This window comes from Quercus lobata, chromosome 4 (assembly GCF_001633185.2).
Source record: "Quercus lobata isolate SW786 chromosome 4, ValleyOak3.0 Primary Assembly, whole genome shotgun sequence".
Classification (NCBI taxonomy): domain Eukaryota; kingdom Viridiplantae; phylum Streptophyta; class Magnoliopsida; order Fagales; family Fagaceae; genus Quercus; species Quercus lobata.
This window is the reverse complement of record NC_044907.1, coordinates 55,888,262-55,902,656: the sequence shown is the minus strand read 5'-3', so window position 1 is coordinate 55,902,656 and position 14,395 is coordinate 55,888,262.

Here is a 14,395-nt window from a genome sequence, read left to right as displayed (position 1 = left end):
TTATAAGTGGGGGTGAAGGCGACAACAAACTTGGTTAAACAAATTGAAAGTTTCACATTGATAAACAAACATGGATAAACAAATTGAACTTTCTCAGACGAAATTTTAGGGCTTGAAAAAATTCTAGCGTCTCAAGCGACATTGTATTGTTTCATTTCAATTTTGTTTACTGGAACAAAAAATGTGGGTGCTATGCAGTCTAGTGTGCTACTAACCAATGATACACGGATCCCGATTAGTAACAGTGCATGTGTGTGTGAGGTTCAACCGTTCAACTTATATTTAGTGTAATTATCATTAGCATTACACCAATTAGTAACACTTTAATCTCATTATCAATGTTTCAAAAAAAGATGTATTATTGGTAGTTTTATATATTCGAGAATTTTGCAGTTAAATGGTCTTGATGTAGTGTCACAATGGGGGTATGTAATTTAAAAAACAAGCATCCAAAAAGGAGACTAACAAGATTTTCAAATTGTGTAGGATTTTATCTTGGAATCTTCATCATTGGAAGACTCATTGGTCTCATTGCTTTTGGCCTTCAGTACCATGCTCTTGCTACTGCTTCTTTTCACGATTCTAGTCAAACCCAATTTATAGGTTTGCAAGTTGCCAACCAGCTCCGTCAAAGGAATGAAGTCAATATCCTTTGTTTCTTCAATGGCAGAGACCTTAGCACTTTTCTTACAACCTTGGGTTCAAGAATGGTTCTCCCAAGATTAAAGGCTGAGTTGACTATGTCCTTTAGCTTGACATAGAACTCATCAAATGACTCATCCTCTTTCATTTTTATCTCCTCAAAGCTAGTAGTGAGCCTTTGGAGTTTTGAATCCTTGACAGCCTTAGTTCCTTCATAGGTTGTCTAGATGATAGTCCATGCTTCCTTAGCAATCTCAGTAGAGGATATCTTCTTGAACTCCTCATTGGTGACCACACTAAATAAAACATTCAATACTCTGTTGTTGAAATTTGCAGCTTTGATCTTGGCATCATCCCAATTAGCCAATGCTTCCTTTGGCTTAGTCTAGCCAATCTCCACAGCTTGCCACACATTCTCATCTAAAGACTGCAAGTCTCATGCGTACTTTCCAATATGCATAATTAGTACCATCAAATAAATGAGGTATAATAAGTGACTGTCCGCTATCTATGACAGATAGGGGTCAATAGATCACACAGCAAAGATTAAACCTAATCAGAATGTGCCCACTTTGATAGGTCAAGAATGTATTGACTCCTTTGGTAACTTAATCAAATTAATTAGCCAAGTGAAATTAATAGATTCAATTACATATAATAAGCGTGGTAGCACAAATAAATCACCAATTAAGTTAATGCAGCAGAAAATAAATTTGACATAAGTGATTTGTTTACGAATGAGGAAAACCACTGAGGCAAAACTCCACTGGGCGAATTTAAGGTTACCACTTCCGAGAATCCACTATTATCAAAACAAACGGTTACATGTAATAGGAATCCCAATACCTAACACCAACCTACAGTTGAACCATTACCCCAATATCCAATTAGATTTGTAATATAGTGGCAATCTCTCCTTTTAATGCACAAATCCGAATATGTGACTAACCAATGATACACGGATCCCAGTACGTGACTAACACACTAACTTGAGGAAGATGTCGGTTGTAAAGTTCTTCAGTTCATCTAACAATGAAGATCAAGAAGCTCCTTGGTCACAAAACTCTTGGCGCAAAGACGCAGTATCTTCTAATGAGAATATGATGAACTAGGGCAAATTCTGTCTTTGATCACAATTTGCATGCACAATGACTTTGCATCAAGTTGCATCACCTTTGACAACCTTTAAAATAATCCTTATATATGTCTAGAATTGTGAGAAAAAAAAAACTACACAAATACACATGGATATGCGTGAAATCAGATCTGGAAATCTGAATTTCATAATTCTCGATAGATATAGCTTCTGTCGAGTTGCTGTTGAGCATCAGCATTAAACCTCGATAGATATGATTTGTCGAGCTTTAATGAATAGCATTTCTTCACTTGTTTCTTGGACAAATTTGCATGGCTTCAATACTAAACTTGAACTCTTGTTCCTTGAAGTACTAAACTCATCATAGATCTACCTAATTACAAGTAAAGTGCGTTTTATCAAAGGATTAGCCAATTTACTTAACATATGTTTCTAACAAGTCTCATATATGTCCTAACAAATTGGTTTTGAAAACCCAGTTCAAAAATTTTGGAAATTCATTTATGATCTTGAAAATCTGTTTAAATGCATGTACCACAAGAGGGGCTCGTTAAGGCCATGTTTCCTATGTGTTTTATTAGTGTATGTGCTCGATGGATATCATTTACCCTAAATAAGGAACATGCTCGTGAGCAAGGATTTCTTGAGCAAAGTGCTTGTGTTTACCAAATGCATGGGTGTCCCTTTTTAAGCTATATAGGGAAAACATGAATGATGTGTTTGGCTTTTTGAACTCATTGGGTGGGTTGGGAGAGGACCCTATCCTTTTTGAGGCATGACGCCTTGGCATAAGCGGATGATTTCATCATCAATGATTGACCAAATGTTCAATGTGCCACAACCAACCGATCCTCAGTGATTAGTGAGGTCTTTCATTAGGTTGTAATGTGGCCTTGGGGTCAATTAGGTGCTTGAAATGAAGGATATTAGACTCAAAACTTTCACATGTGGGTGATTATTTGGCATTAGCTCCATTGACTGAGTAGTCGCTCTCAATCAAGAAGGACTTTCTCAGGATTGTAATGTAAGGATATGGGTTTCCTAGGCTCACGGGAGGATATTTGGGCTGTGAAATTCTTTAAAGGGTTTCCTAAAGTCAAGGATTACACTTCATCGAGAATCTTTTTGGGGTGCCTCTAATGCTTGGCTATATCCTCAATTTGAGTCCATTTCTTGAATTTTGCCCATTTCATTTTTGGGGCTTTCATTTTATTTTCTTTAGCCCATGTTTCTTGATTGTTTCGAGCTGAATTTTATTTTGCCCTTTCTTTGCTTGGGGCTTCATTTGACTTGATTGGCCCATGACGTTTGTCATTTGATTTCGGCTCCTTTATCATTTTTTTTTTTAATTTATAAATTATGGACTCATTTGATGGGCTTAAATTGGAGATCACTTAGCATGAGATCCTTGTAACCATCTAACCTGCCCCAGTGTGGGGGGTAATCCTTGGCTAGGTTAAATCAAGAAAAGAATTCAACAGGCTCTATTGGGCTAACAAGGGATATTTCTTTGCAAGCGAGACGGTAGTGAAATGAATGCCTTTCTTTGTCATCTTGAACGCTTACTCCTTAGCCTTAGGAGCTTATGTGCCAAATTATAAATTGGGATGATTTTTGAAAAACATTTTCTTTCTAGCTTAAAAGGGCTATCAAGTGATATAACTGTTTGGATAGCTGAAACAAATGCCTCTATCATTTCAAATCTAATCAGTTGGTCAATGAAACTTGAACATATGGTCATTTATTGATTCAGGGTCCACACCAATCTTGGGTAGAACCTCCCTATGGGGGGTTGATTGTCAAGAATTTAATGTACACTTTGCAAAAGTGGGGAATGTTTTATGCATGTGGAGTTGTTGGGATGTGATATCATGAAATTAGCATTTGAGGATCACATGCCCCTTATCCCTAGTAAGGGACAACCACTTCACTTAAACAACTCTTTTCCAACAAAAGGGGTTTTGGCATTGACTTTCTGCTCTTGAAAGATGCACGCGTTTCAAAACACAGATTTTCATGATTTGATGTTTTAATTTTAACCTTTATGCTTTGTTCTTATTTTGGAAAATCCCTTTTTTTTTTAAGTGTGTACAAGATTGCAACAAACCTAAGCCAACTGAAATGAGAGAAGGTTTTGTTGAGATAGTGTTTGGGATGTAGTGACAGGCCAAATCTGAATCCAGTGTTTTGGATGGATGGCATTCCCAATATCCAAAAGCTTTTGCAAAGACCTACTTAGGGGATGGAGGTCTTCCCCTTGTAAATAAGCCTTAGGTGATTGATTCCACACTTGCATACTTCTTGGGATGAAGATTTTTCTGATCTATGGTGAAGATTCTTGTGAGGCACAAGTAACAAACTTCATTTTCATGTCAATCATCAAAATGACCTGTTAAGGCAATGTGCCACATTAGAGACCTAATAAAGGCAATATGAGTACAACAAGAAGGGATGTTAATACAATTCCTTGAAATTTTGATGGGCACTATCGTCCAAATGTTGAGCAGGTGAATGGTTCTATCACAAATGCTTAGATGCCGACTCGTTGGCTTGATTAAAGCATGTCCCTAAAAAGGAACTTGATTGAAGGGAGTTAGTCACATGTCTGGGCTATGACAAACTCGATAAAATTGGAAGCATTTTAGCTCTCATTCGACCAAATTTAATCCCTTTACTCTTCCTCCATGGTTCACATGTGGGCATTCATTAAGAGCAAGTTTTGACATTGTATTGCTGAAGTAGCCGGAGATGATTTCTCATGGATTTGAGATTTGTCAAGTGAATAACCATGACTAAGGTGGTCCCAATACTATTTGGATGTTCTTGAGACGGAAGTGGTCCAGGTTAGATGAAGGCTTTGCTCATGGCAGGATCTAATAAAATTGGAGATAGTTCATAATTCTCCCCGAATGTAGGCTTGGTTTGCCCTTTTCTATTGTCAATGCGGAAGTTTGGCTTCCAAGGAATGCTTCGAGTGAGTTACAAGATCTTCTGATGGCCTTGCAAAGAAATTGTGACTTTGGCCCTTGCTAAAGCTCAAGATGTTGTCGAGGCTATTGTAAAGAAGTCCTTTCAAGGGGGAGAGATTGTGTGAAAAAAAAAAAAAAAAAAAAAAAAAAAAAAAAAAAAAAAAAAAAAAAAAAAAACTTGCCTCTATGTGGCGTTTTCCATGGTCTCTCAATCACTTTCACAACTTGGTGAAATTTTTAACTAAAGGGTGTGGGGATTCAGGTATCAAGAAACCAAAGACATCAAGACACTTGGAGAAAGGGAGGACTTTGTTCAAAAAGACCCGAAGGTGAAATAATTTTTTTTTAAGAAGACCCGAAGGAACTGCTTTGTCTACCCAAAGGTGAGTGAAGATTTTATCTAGAAAATACCCAAAGGAAACACTTAGACTACCAGAAGGCAAAAAAAGATCATTTTTTTTTTTTTTTATTTTTTTTTAAAGGAACTTCCCAATCTACCCGAAGGAGAAAGGGGATTTTGTCTTAGGGGATACTCGAGCGAAACACTTAGACTACCCAAAGGCAAGGAGAGTTTTTGAAGACCCGAAGGAAAAGCCTACTAAGGCAAGCTAAAGAAAACCAATTTTGAGTTGGCTGATCTTGACTGAGAGATGTTGGGGTCTTTTCACCCTTTAGAGATGCTTTGACAGAAGAGCTTGTAAGCTGTCCGAGTCGAATCCCACTTTTAACTGAATTTTGCTCCTAAACTTACAATATCGAGCCTTTCGTGGATGATGTGGAGGTTGCACAAGATGGATTTTTTACTAGTCTAATGGGAATGAGACCACTTAAAATCTGCTCCAATATCATATTAAGAGCCCTTAAAGGCTTGGCCTTCTTCCAATCCATATGGACGTCTTATGGATCACTGATCTCATCAATCATGTTGTTAATACTTTAATAGAATTGGTTGTTGATCATGTTTGAGATAGGGAATTTAGAGCCCTTGGTGGTTTCCTTGAAGGAAATTGGGTAGAATTCATTGGAGTAGGCAACTCAGGTTATGCCTCTCTGGATACTTGATAGGCCGAAGCCAATTCTTGAAAAGGAAATTCAAAAGACTGAAGTTAGTAGGGAATCTTGGTCCTAAGAAGATCCGACAAAATTGGAAATACCTAGGCCCTCCTCCAATAGAGTGGCCTCATGCATCCTTTTAATTGTCTATTCTCATGTCTAACATAAGTGTCTCATATTGATTGATGGAGATGTTGCATCCACAAGATAACTTGAAGTAGGTTTATTGCAATCTTTGACTCCTTGGAGTGAGTTCTTGAATGAGCTTGATGACTTGCATAATTGAGTGTAATTTATCACTTCTCAACTTTAAACTTTAGTCTAATTTTATTTATTTTGTTGATTTTAGACTTGATTTTTGTTATTTAAATTTTACTCCAGATTTGAAGAAAATAAAGATCTATTCAAATAAAAGAAATGTGAAGCATCTAAAGAGAATATTTTTGGCCTTGGAAGTTGGCAAGAAAAAGAGAAAGTGGTGCTGAACAGAAGACAAGAAAAAGTGGCGCAAAAACAGAGAAACAAAAGAAAAGAAGTGCTAAAAAAAAAAAAAAAAAGAAAGGGCGCTGAAACAGAAAAAAAAAAAAAGAAAAAGAAAAAGAAAGGTAGCCGAAACAGAAAAGAAAAGAAGAGGGCTGAACAGAAAAAGGGGAGGTGCTGAACAGAGAGAACAAAAAGAAAGAAGGAGGCGCTGAATAGTAAAGCAGAAAAGAGTGCTGAAGCAGAAAAGACACTGAAAAAGATTCTTTTGCGTTCATTTTTTCCTTCAAATCTTCTCAGAAAAATTATGGTGAATTCGTTTATGTTGAATTTAATTTTTAGCATGAACTAAATTTTCTTTATTCTAGGAAAACGATGTAATCTAGTTCCGAACTATGCTTGCTTTTCTATGTTAATTTGAACAATTTCTCTTCATGTTTGTCTGATTTATTCTAAGCTTATTGCTTCTAATTAACTGGCCATTAATTAGATAATTTTAATCTTGTGATTTGCCGTCGAAAGAGGGGATTATAGGATAGATCTTGAATATTTCAGTATAGGTAAATATAGAGATCGAAAGACTTGTATGAACCTATGTAGTATTAAAATCGTTGGTCTTAATGCTTTCTTCCTTTATTAAATTGCATACTCTTGTGTAAAATAATAAACAAGATTGTTTCCAATTGACTATTGAAAGAGGCTTTTGGATGAGTTTGGAGATTGCTAACAAACAGAGATAATTAAATTCAATTAGCTAGATGAGTAAAGCATAGTGAGGGATTAGGTGAAATCAATTTCCTAGAAGTTTCTCTTTCATTAAGTTGATTTTCAAGCAACATCTTTCTTTTACTCTGCGTATCTTTTATTTAAATTGATTTTATTTTGAATTCCAATTACAAAAACCTTAGTGACTTCTCTAGATAAAATTGAGATTAGCATAATTTTGATATTTGTCAAAAATAAGTTACCAATCCCTGAGGACGATACTCTTCTCATCACTTTACTATAAAACTACGATACTGTGCACTTGCAGTTTTGCACCGATCAAGTTTTTGATTGTAATGATAGGCCACAGGGTGAATTTGACACCTGTAGCCTTTTCAAATTTTCAACCACTTTAACCCTTTTCCGATTCTTGCCTTTCACTTTCTCTTTAAATGCAAATTTCCACCAAAGTATTTTCTCAAAATATAAGGTAAATTCATTATTTTCTCAAAATGTAAGGTAAATTCTTGAATGAGCTATTTAGGGCTCATGTATTTAGAAATGGTTTCACAAGCTTCTGCATGACCTCGACTGAGGAGAATTTGAAGAACATGGATGATCCTTCGATCTGTTGGAGACCACCCTATGAAAATTGCATTGGAATTCATGATGCTTTTATTTGCCATCGGCTTCATCTCTTTTTGGCATGGGAGAAGGATTGAGAAATAATTCTGCCCCAGTATGGCATTTTTCTGGTTCTTCGACCGTCTAAACAGCCTCTTGAAGATTTTTAGCTAACATGAACTGAGACTTCAATTTGCAATCTTTGTTCTTGCACGTGTCCTTTTGTATAAGCTGGGAGATACAAGAATCTTGAACTTCCCACATTTCTTCTCACACGTCGAGATGGATTGGGATATTTTCATGGCGGAAACAAAAACCAAAGCACATGTTAGTCTTATGTCCAAATGCTTTAAGCATGCCCCTATTTCATTTGCAATTATGGGGGAGATGTTCCATGATTTGGAATTCTTGTTATTGAATGAGTTCCTAAAGTGATGCAAATCTTAACATGACCAAATAGTGGCAAGCAACTGAGCATTAGCATAGGTTTTGAAAAGGCTTAGGATGGACCCTTTTTCACAATGAAAATTTTAAGGTGTAACACCTTGTCCTTTTAGGAAACATTTGGCACACTTTGTATGGCGACCTCAATGGTGATGGCAAACACGTCCCCTTCCATCTTCAGCATAGTCTCCATTGCTTCAACATCCATGTAGTCCACCCAGTCGACTTCTTTTAGAGCCTCCTTGAGCACCATAGTAGGATTCTCTTTGAAAGTGAGCTTCTCATTGAAGAACATCTCCCATCTTGGATACACCTTCCCATCCTTGCCTACCCAAAGCTCGGGAAAGCCACAAAAAGGACAATCTCCTCCTTCCTTCACAAAATTTCCATTGAGGGTTCCAAGGTTCTTCTTGATTTCGTCGTAGCCTTCGAAGAATCACAAACCTTCCTTGGTCAGTTAAGTCTTGAATTCGGGGAATTCAGCCACCCCTTTTTCTTCTTTTCCAAGACCCATACTAGACATATACCCCATGTTCTTCATCATTGCAATCACCTTATGACTACAATATGGGACCAAATCTAAAGTATACCTTTCATCCTTCAATCCATAATTAGCTATGTTCACAAACTCAAAGCCACTCATTTGGAGCTCACTTCCTCCTTCCTCAAGTCCACAAACTAGTGCTAGGATTTCACCATCACCAAGCACTACAGCAATTCCTCCCTTCCATGGGATCTTCATCTTTTGGTGTAGAGAAGAAGAAATAGTCCCAATAGGATGAAGTCATGCCCTTCCTAAGAGAAGGTTGTAGTTAGGAGTGATATTCATGACGTGGAACTCCACAGTTGTTTCCAATGGGCCAATCTTGCAAGGGGTTTTAAAGGTTCCTATCACTCTCCTTGAAGTGTTATCATATGCCTTAACACCCCAAAAGAAGTACATACACTTCAATCCAAATTCAAAATAACATAGTTTAACAAAAATATAACATCCATAGAACTTGCCAAATTCTAAGTTTCAATATTGAAAGAGTTGGAGCAAACAATAGACTACTCATGACTATGACTACAAGTATCATCCATAGATTCTTTGTTGATATCCAAATTCATAACATCTTACATAAGCTCATCCAATTTCAATCGTTCAATTTCTATGCCCAAAAATAAATAAATAAATAAAAGTATTAGTGTGGAGACAATGGGAAGTCATCACCTAGTTTTTGCAATGGTCTAAGAACCATATATATAGTGTTCTCTCAAAGAAGAACCTTTTGATCTTACTACTAGAGATATGGGTTTAGAGTTAAGGTATAGTCTTGGGAAGGTTTTAGGCACCCTAAACCACCCAACCCTAAGGTTGGCTTTCCTTCATTATGTCTTATGTCTTAACCCTATTAAAGGCATACTCAATATTGCATCTATACTCACACACACAATAGCATACATCTAAACACACGACATGGCATCAATCATCCCTAACCGTACATTTATCATGGCAATCAAACAAAGCCTAAACATTCATCTAATCATGGAACATCATTGCATCCCAAACCCTAGCATACATCTAATTATGGCATAACATCGCATCCCAAACCCTAGCACATATCTAATCATGGAATTTCCTATCATATTTCATCATCTAAGGCAGCAATGAAAACAAGGCAGAAACACAAACATGAAAGATTCAAGCAAACATGTGACTAAGCGCAACTCATCAAACAAGCATGTTCAAATCCATTGTTAAGCAAAATCATATTCAAATATGCATGCTCATGTGAATGCATAACTTACCTCACTTACCTTGCAGCGACCCAGCACCTATGGCATTATGCATGGACATGTGAACGAATGGCATGGCGTTTAACAAAGAAATGAAAACAAACCCTAATCTAAGGATGTGAAAGGCAAACAAATATGTGAAACAGAGACTCAAGCTATATATAGATACATGGAGGATCAAAGCAGAGGTATAACATATGAAACAAACAAAGCAAAACATAAATTAGGGTTTATGGATAATGACTTGCGTACTCATACAGAAGCCTACATACACTGCCAAATATCTGCGTGCGCAGGGTTGTTCGAAAACCCTAACCCAGAAAACAGTAAACACAGAAACAAGACAGAACTTAAAATTATAAATCTAACACCCTAACATGCTTTTAAGACATACAAGAACGTAAACCTAGACTACATAAACATATTAAAACATAAAACATGTAAAGGAACAAACAAAACAGAATTAAACTTAAAGAAAATAAAAGAAAATGTTTGAAATGAAACAAGACAGAACTTAAAATTATAAATCTAACACCCTAACATGCTTTTAAGACGTACAAGAACGTAAACCTAGACTACATAAACATATTAAAACATAAAACATGTAAAGGAACAAACAAAACAGAATTGAACTTAAAGAAAATAAAAGAAAATGTTTGAAATGAATACCTTAAAGCAAAAGCTCCCAGGCTTGATTGTTTACCGTTCTTATCATTCAAATCTATCACAAATCAATAAAAATGTGATTAGTAATCTTTAAATTCAAAGATCAAGGCCAGAAAAAAGAACTAATCAAATAAAATTTACTTGAGGATGTTTTGTGAAAAAACACCCTATTTGATTCACTATTTCTAGTGAATCTTAGTGTTTTCCCGTGGAATTTCTATGTGTTTTGAAAAGGTACTATGTAGGACTATTTATAGTGTGAAAATAGGGGTTTGGAATGGCTCCCAGACAATGTGGGATTCGTTCCAAACCTCAATCTTTAATGCAGAAAACTTGCATTTCTTATGCTTTTGAAACCCTACTTGCATGTGCAGGCTCGTGTTGCGTGCGCAAACTTATGTTGCGGACGCAAGCCTAGGGTTTCTATTGGCCTTTATTTTTTAAAAATAGATATTTTTTTGCTCATTAAAAAGTTATATTTTCCATTTTAACATCTCTCAAGTCAATCTATAATCTGATTGTGCCCTAAACCAACCTTGAGTCTTAGAATTTCAGCATTATTAGAGAACGGGAGCGTAAGTCGTAAGGGGTGCAAAATGCAATGTTTACAATTAATAGTTACAAAAAATTATCACGCGTCAACAATGTTACAAGAACTAAATAATAATTTAAGAGTAATAATAATAAAAAATTAAATTAGATATTTATACGAAGGTTTGGAGATTTAGGATTTGTAGGGTTTAGAGATCTAGGGTTTGTAAAGTTTCAATTTACAATTATATAACTTATAAGTTTATGTAATTACTCACTGTTCTTTTTAAGTTTAAAATATAGGTTGACCATAAAAGGTATTTGACAAATAGAAAATAAAATGAATATTTATTTGCCTTACGAGTTAAACAATTTGTGTTAAATGAGTCATTTCAGGTTAACACAAAAAAATTGGCATGTCAAACGTGTCTATTGTGTGTCAAAAAAGTTGCCCGCTTATGACATGTTTCTTATCATGTCGCTTTCAAGTCGACCCATTTATAACCCAAACCTACTAAGGCCTGACCTTAACCTGCAAAAACCTGTGTTGTGTTCTCGGGTCGGGTCAAACATTAACACCCCTACTTTGAGTTGCGTATCATCCCACCTAAAATAGGATACCCGAAAGTCTAGGTTGTTTTTAAAAAATTCATGGGAAAGTATTAAATAGTTTAAGAATGTTTTACTCAAATGATTTTGTTGTCTATACAAGTTTGTCTTAAAAAAAAAAAAAAATAATAAATAAACTGCCACATTAAAGATAAAGACTAATTAAAATTTAAAAGATAAAAGGTCTCTCTATTTTCCTAGGTTCATTGTTTCAGGACTTTCCTCTCTCTCACAAAGCACAAAACTTTTCGTGTTTCCACTCACCATTTTTACTCCTTGCACTTCTGGTACTTTATATATATCTATCCATCGCCTTTTATCTTCATGCCATAGGTTAGGTGCTTTTTTATTCTATTTTAGCCCTCATAACTTATTGGTTTCTTTGTAATTTTGGACTACGATTTAGTGTGGCATTGGTACGAGCCTTAACCAAAAAAGTAAAAAAATGATGATTATTTTGGAGTTTTCTTTGTTGTGAATCAAGATTATCTCAACTTTAGTTGCAACCTCAAGTTTCTTTGCAGCTATTCAAGAATAAAGTGCAAACTATAGTCATATTGTTAGTTCTCTCCTTCAAAGATACAGTTAAGTAGTTCTTAACATAATGTTTATGTTCTTTCTCATGTATCTTTCATGCATAGTACTTATCCACTTGTATCTTTTTTATTACTAATCTTAGTGTTGTTAATTATAGTTGTTGTGGTTTATAAGAATTAGTTTCAAATTATTTAATTTGTTGTTACGGTTTTGATATACAATTTTTTTTTTTTTTTTGGAGAGAGTCTGCTCCAAATGATAGCTCTTTATCATCAGACCAAGATACCAATCAGTTTTTGGTGTAAGCGGAGATTGAACCCAAAATTTCTTATACAACCGCTTCTACTTCTCTATATAAAGATAAAGCTCATATGTAAAATTAATAATGCAATATCAGTTCTCCTAATTTTAGCTATACTTTTCTTAAGTTTTAGCATTTTCTCTTTTTATTTTATTTTTATTATGGATATAAAGGCCCTATTAGAAGAAATTAAATATTGATAAATGGAAGTATTTTTAGCCAATTTTTCTTTGTTTGATTATGTTCTCTTTATGTTGGTACACTAATAATTTTGTTTGATTTAGATTATGAACAAAGTGTTTGAGATTAGGGTATTGGGATTTGGTGGTGGGAATGAAGTGATTGGAGAAGTGTTCAGTTTTAGAAATAAACTCTTCTTTTTATCCAGATGTTATTTTATTATTTTAAATATTAAATTTATAATATGGTATAAACTCCTAGAAATTTCTAATAACTCTATTTTAAGACCTTCTCCCCTCTCCTTGTGTGTGTTAAAATATTTAGTATTCTCAAAAAGAAAAAATAGTTAGTTAATCTCACATTAGAAAATGAGTGTGAGTTAAAGAGGTTTAAAGTCTGTGCTATGTATACAAGAGTTAGACCCTTTTGAATATACACTACTATCAGTTTCTTTAAGGCTTTTTCCCCTCTGCCCGTGTGTGTATTAAAATATTTAGTATTCTAAAAAAAAAAATCCCATATATATGTGTGTGTGTTAGCAAAGAAAACCCACTCAATAGTTAGAAACTACTTCTAGGATAAGGAGAAATTATAAAATATAAATTAAGAAAATTAATCATCAAAGCATTCATCAATATTATGGGAAGTATCATAAATACTATATAACAAAATGAGCATTATATATGGGTCTTGAGAAAAAAAAAAAAAAAATACCAAACATCCATGCATCGCGTTGGACATTGTCTAGTAATAATAAAAGCTTATCAAATTAAAATCCCCGTGCAAATGAGCAAGACTAGATTACATAAACAGGGAGGGCGATAGGGACATGATAAATGAACAAAATAACTCAACATTCATCTCTTCCCTTTGTTGTGTTTCCATTCCACCTTGGAAAAAAATCCTGTTGTGCCTCGCACATTGCAATCTTGTTCTTATTCTTTTATGGATAAAATTTACTTACAAAATTGGTTATAATTTTAGGTTACAATTTTACTTAATATATTTTTATTGGAGGTGAATTTTAACAAATCTACAATTTGATTACATTTTTATTTTATATACTCCATACTTGCAAAATTTCTAGAAAATTAAAAATTAATAGTTATGTCATTAATAAATTGTTTAAATTAGCAACAAAATTGATTGTAGCTTATTGGAGGTAAATTTTGACAAATCCACCATTGGATTACATTTTCTTCTAATATCCTCCATGCTTGCCAAATTTCTAGAAAATTAAAGATCAATAGTTATGTTATCAATAAATTGTTTAAATTGCAAGTATTTGTAGTTTAATATTATGCATAAAATACAATTTTATAGATCATAAAGTAAATAATATTTGATTAACACAATATTTAACATGTGTATTAAAAGCATAAAAAACATGTAATCTAACAGTTAAATTTTTGAGATATATAGTAATATTGACGATATTAAGTAAGGTTATAATCTTAATTTACAATCAATTTTGTAACTAAACTTTTTCTTATTTTTATGGAAGATTGTGCCAAAATCCGAAGGAACATACAATTTCCACTATACAACCACCCAATCCTATTCACTTATGAACCTACACAACCAACTGGCAACAAACGAGTCTCACACCTTAAAAGGAACAAATTTTATCTCCAAACTATTCAAACTTTATATATATATATATATATTTTTTTTTTTCCAGTTATAAATTTTAAAAATCTAATCATTAAATTTTATGTTCCTTATATTCTTAATATGTATATCAAATTTCATTCAAATTGAATGTTATTTACTATTTAA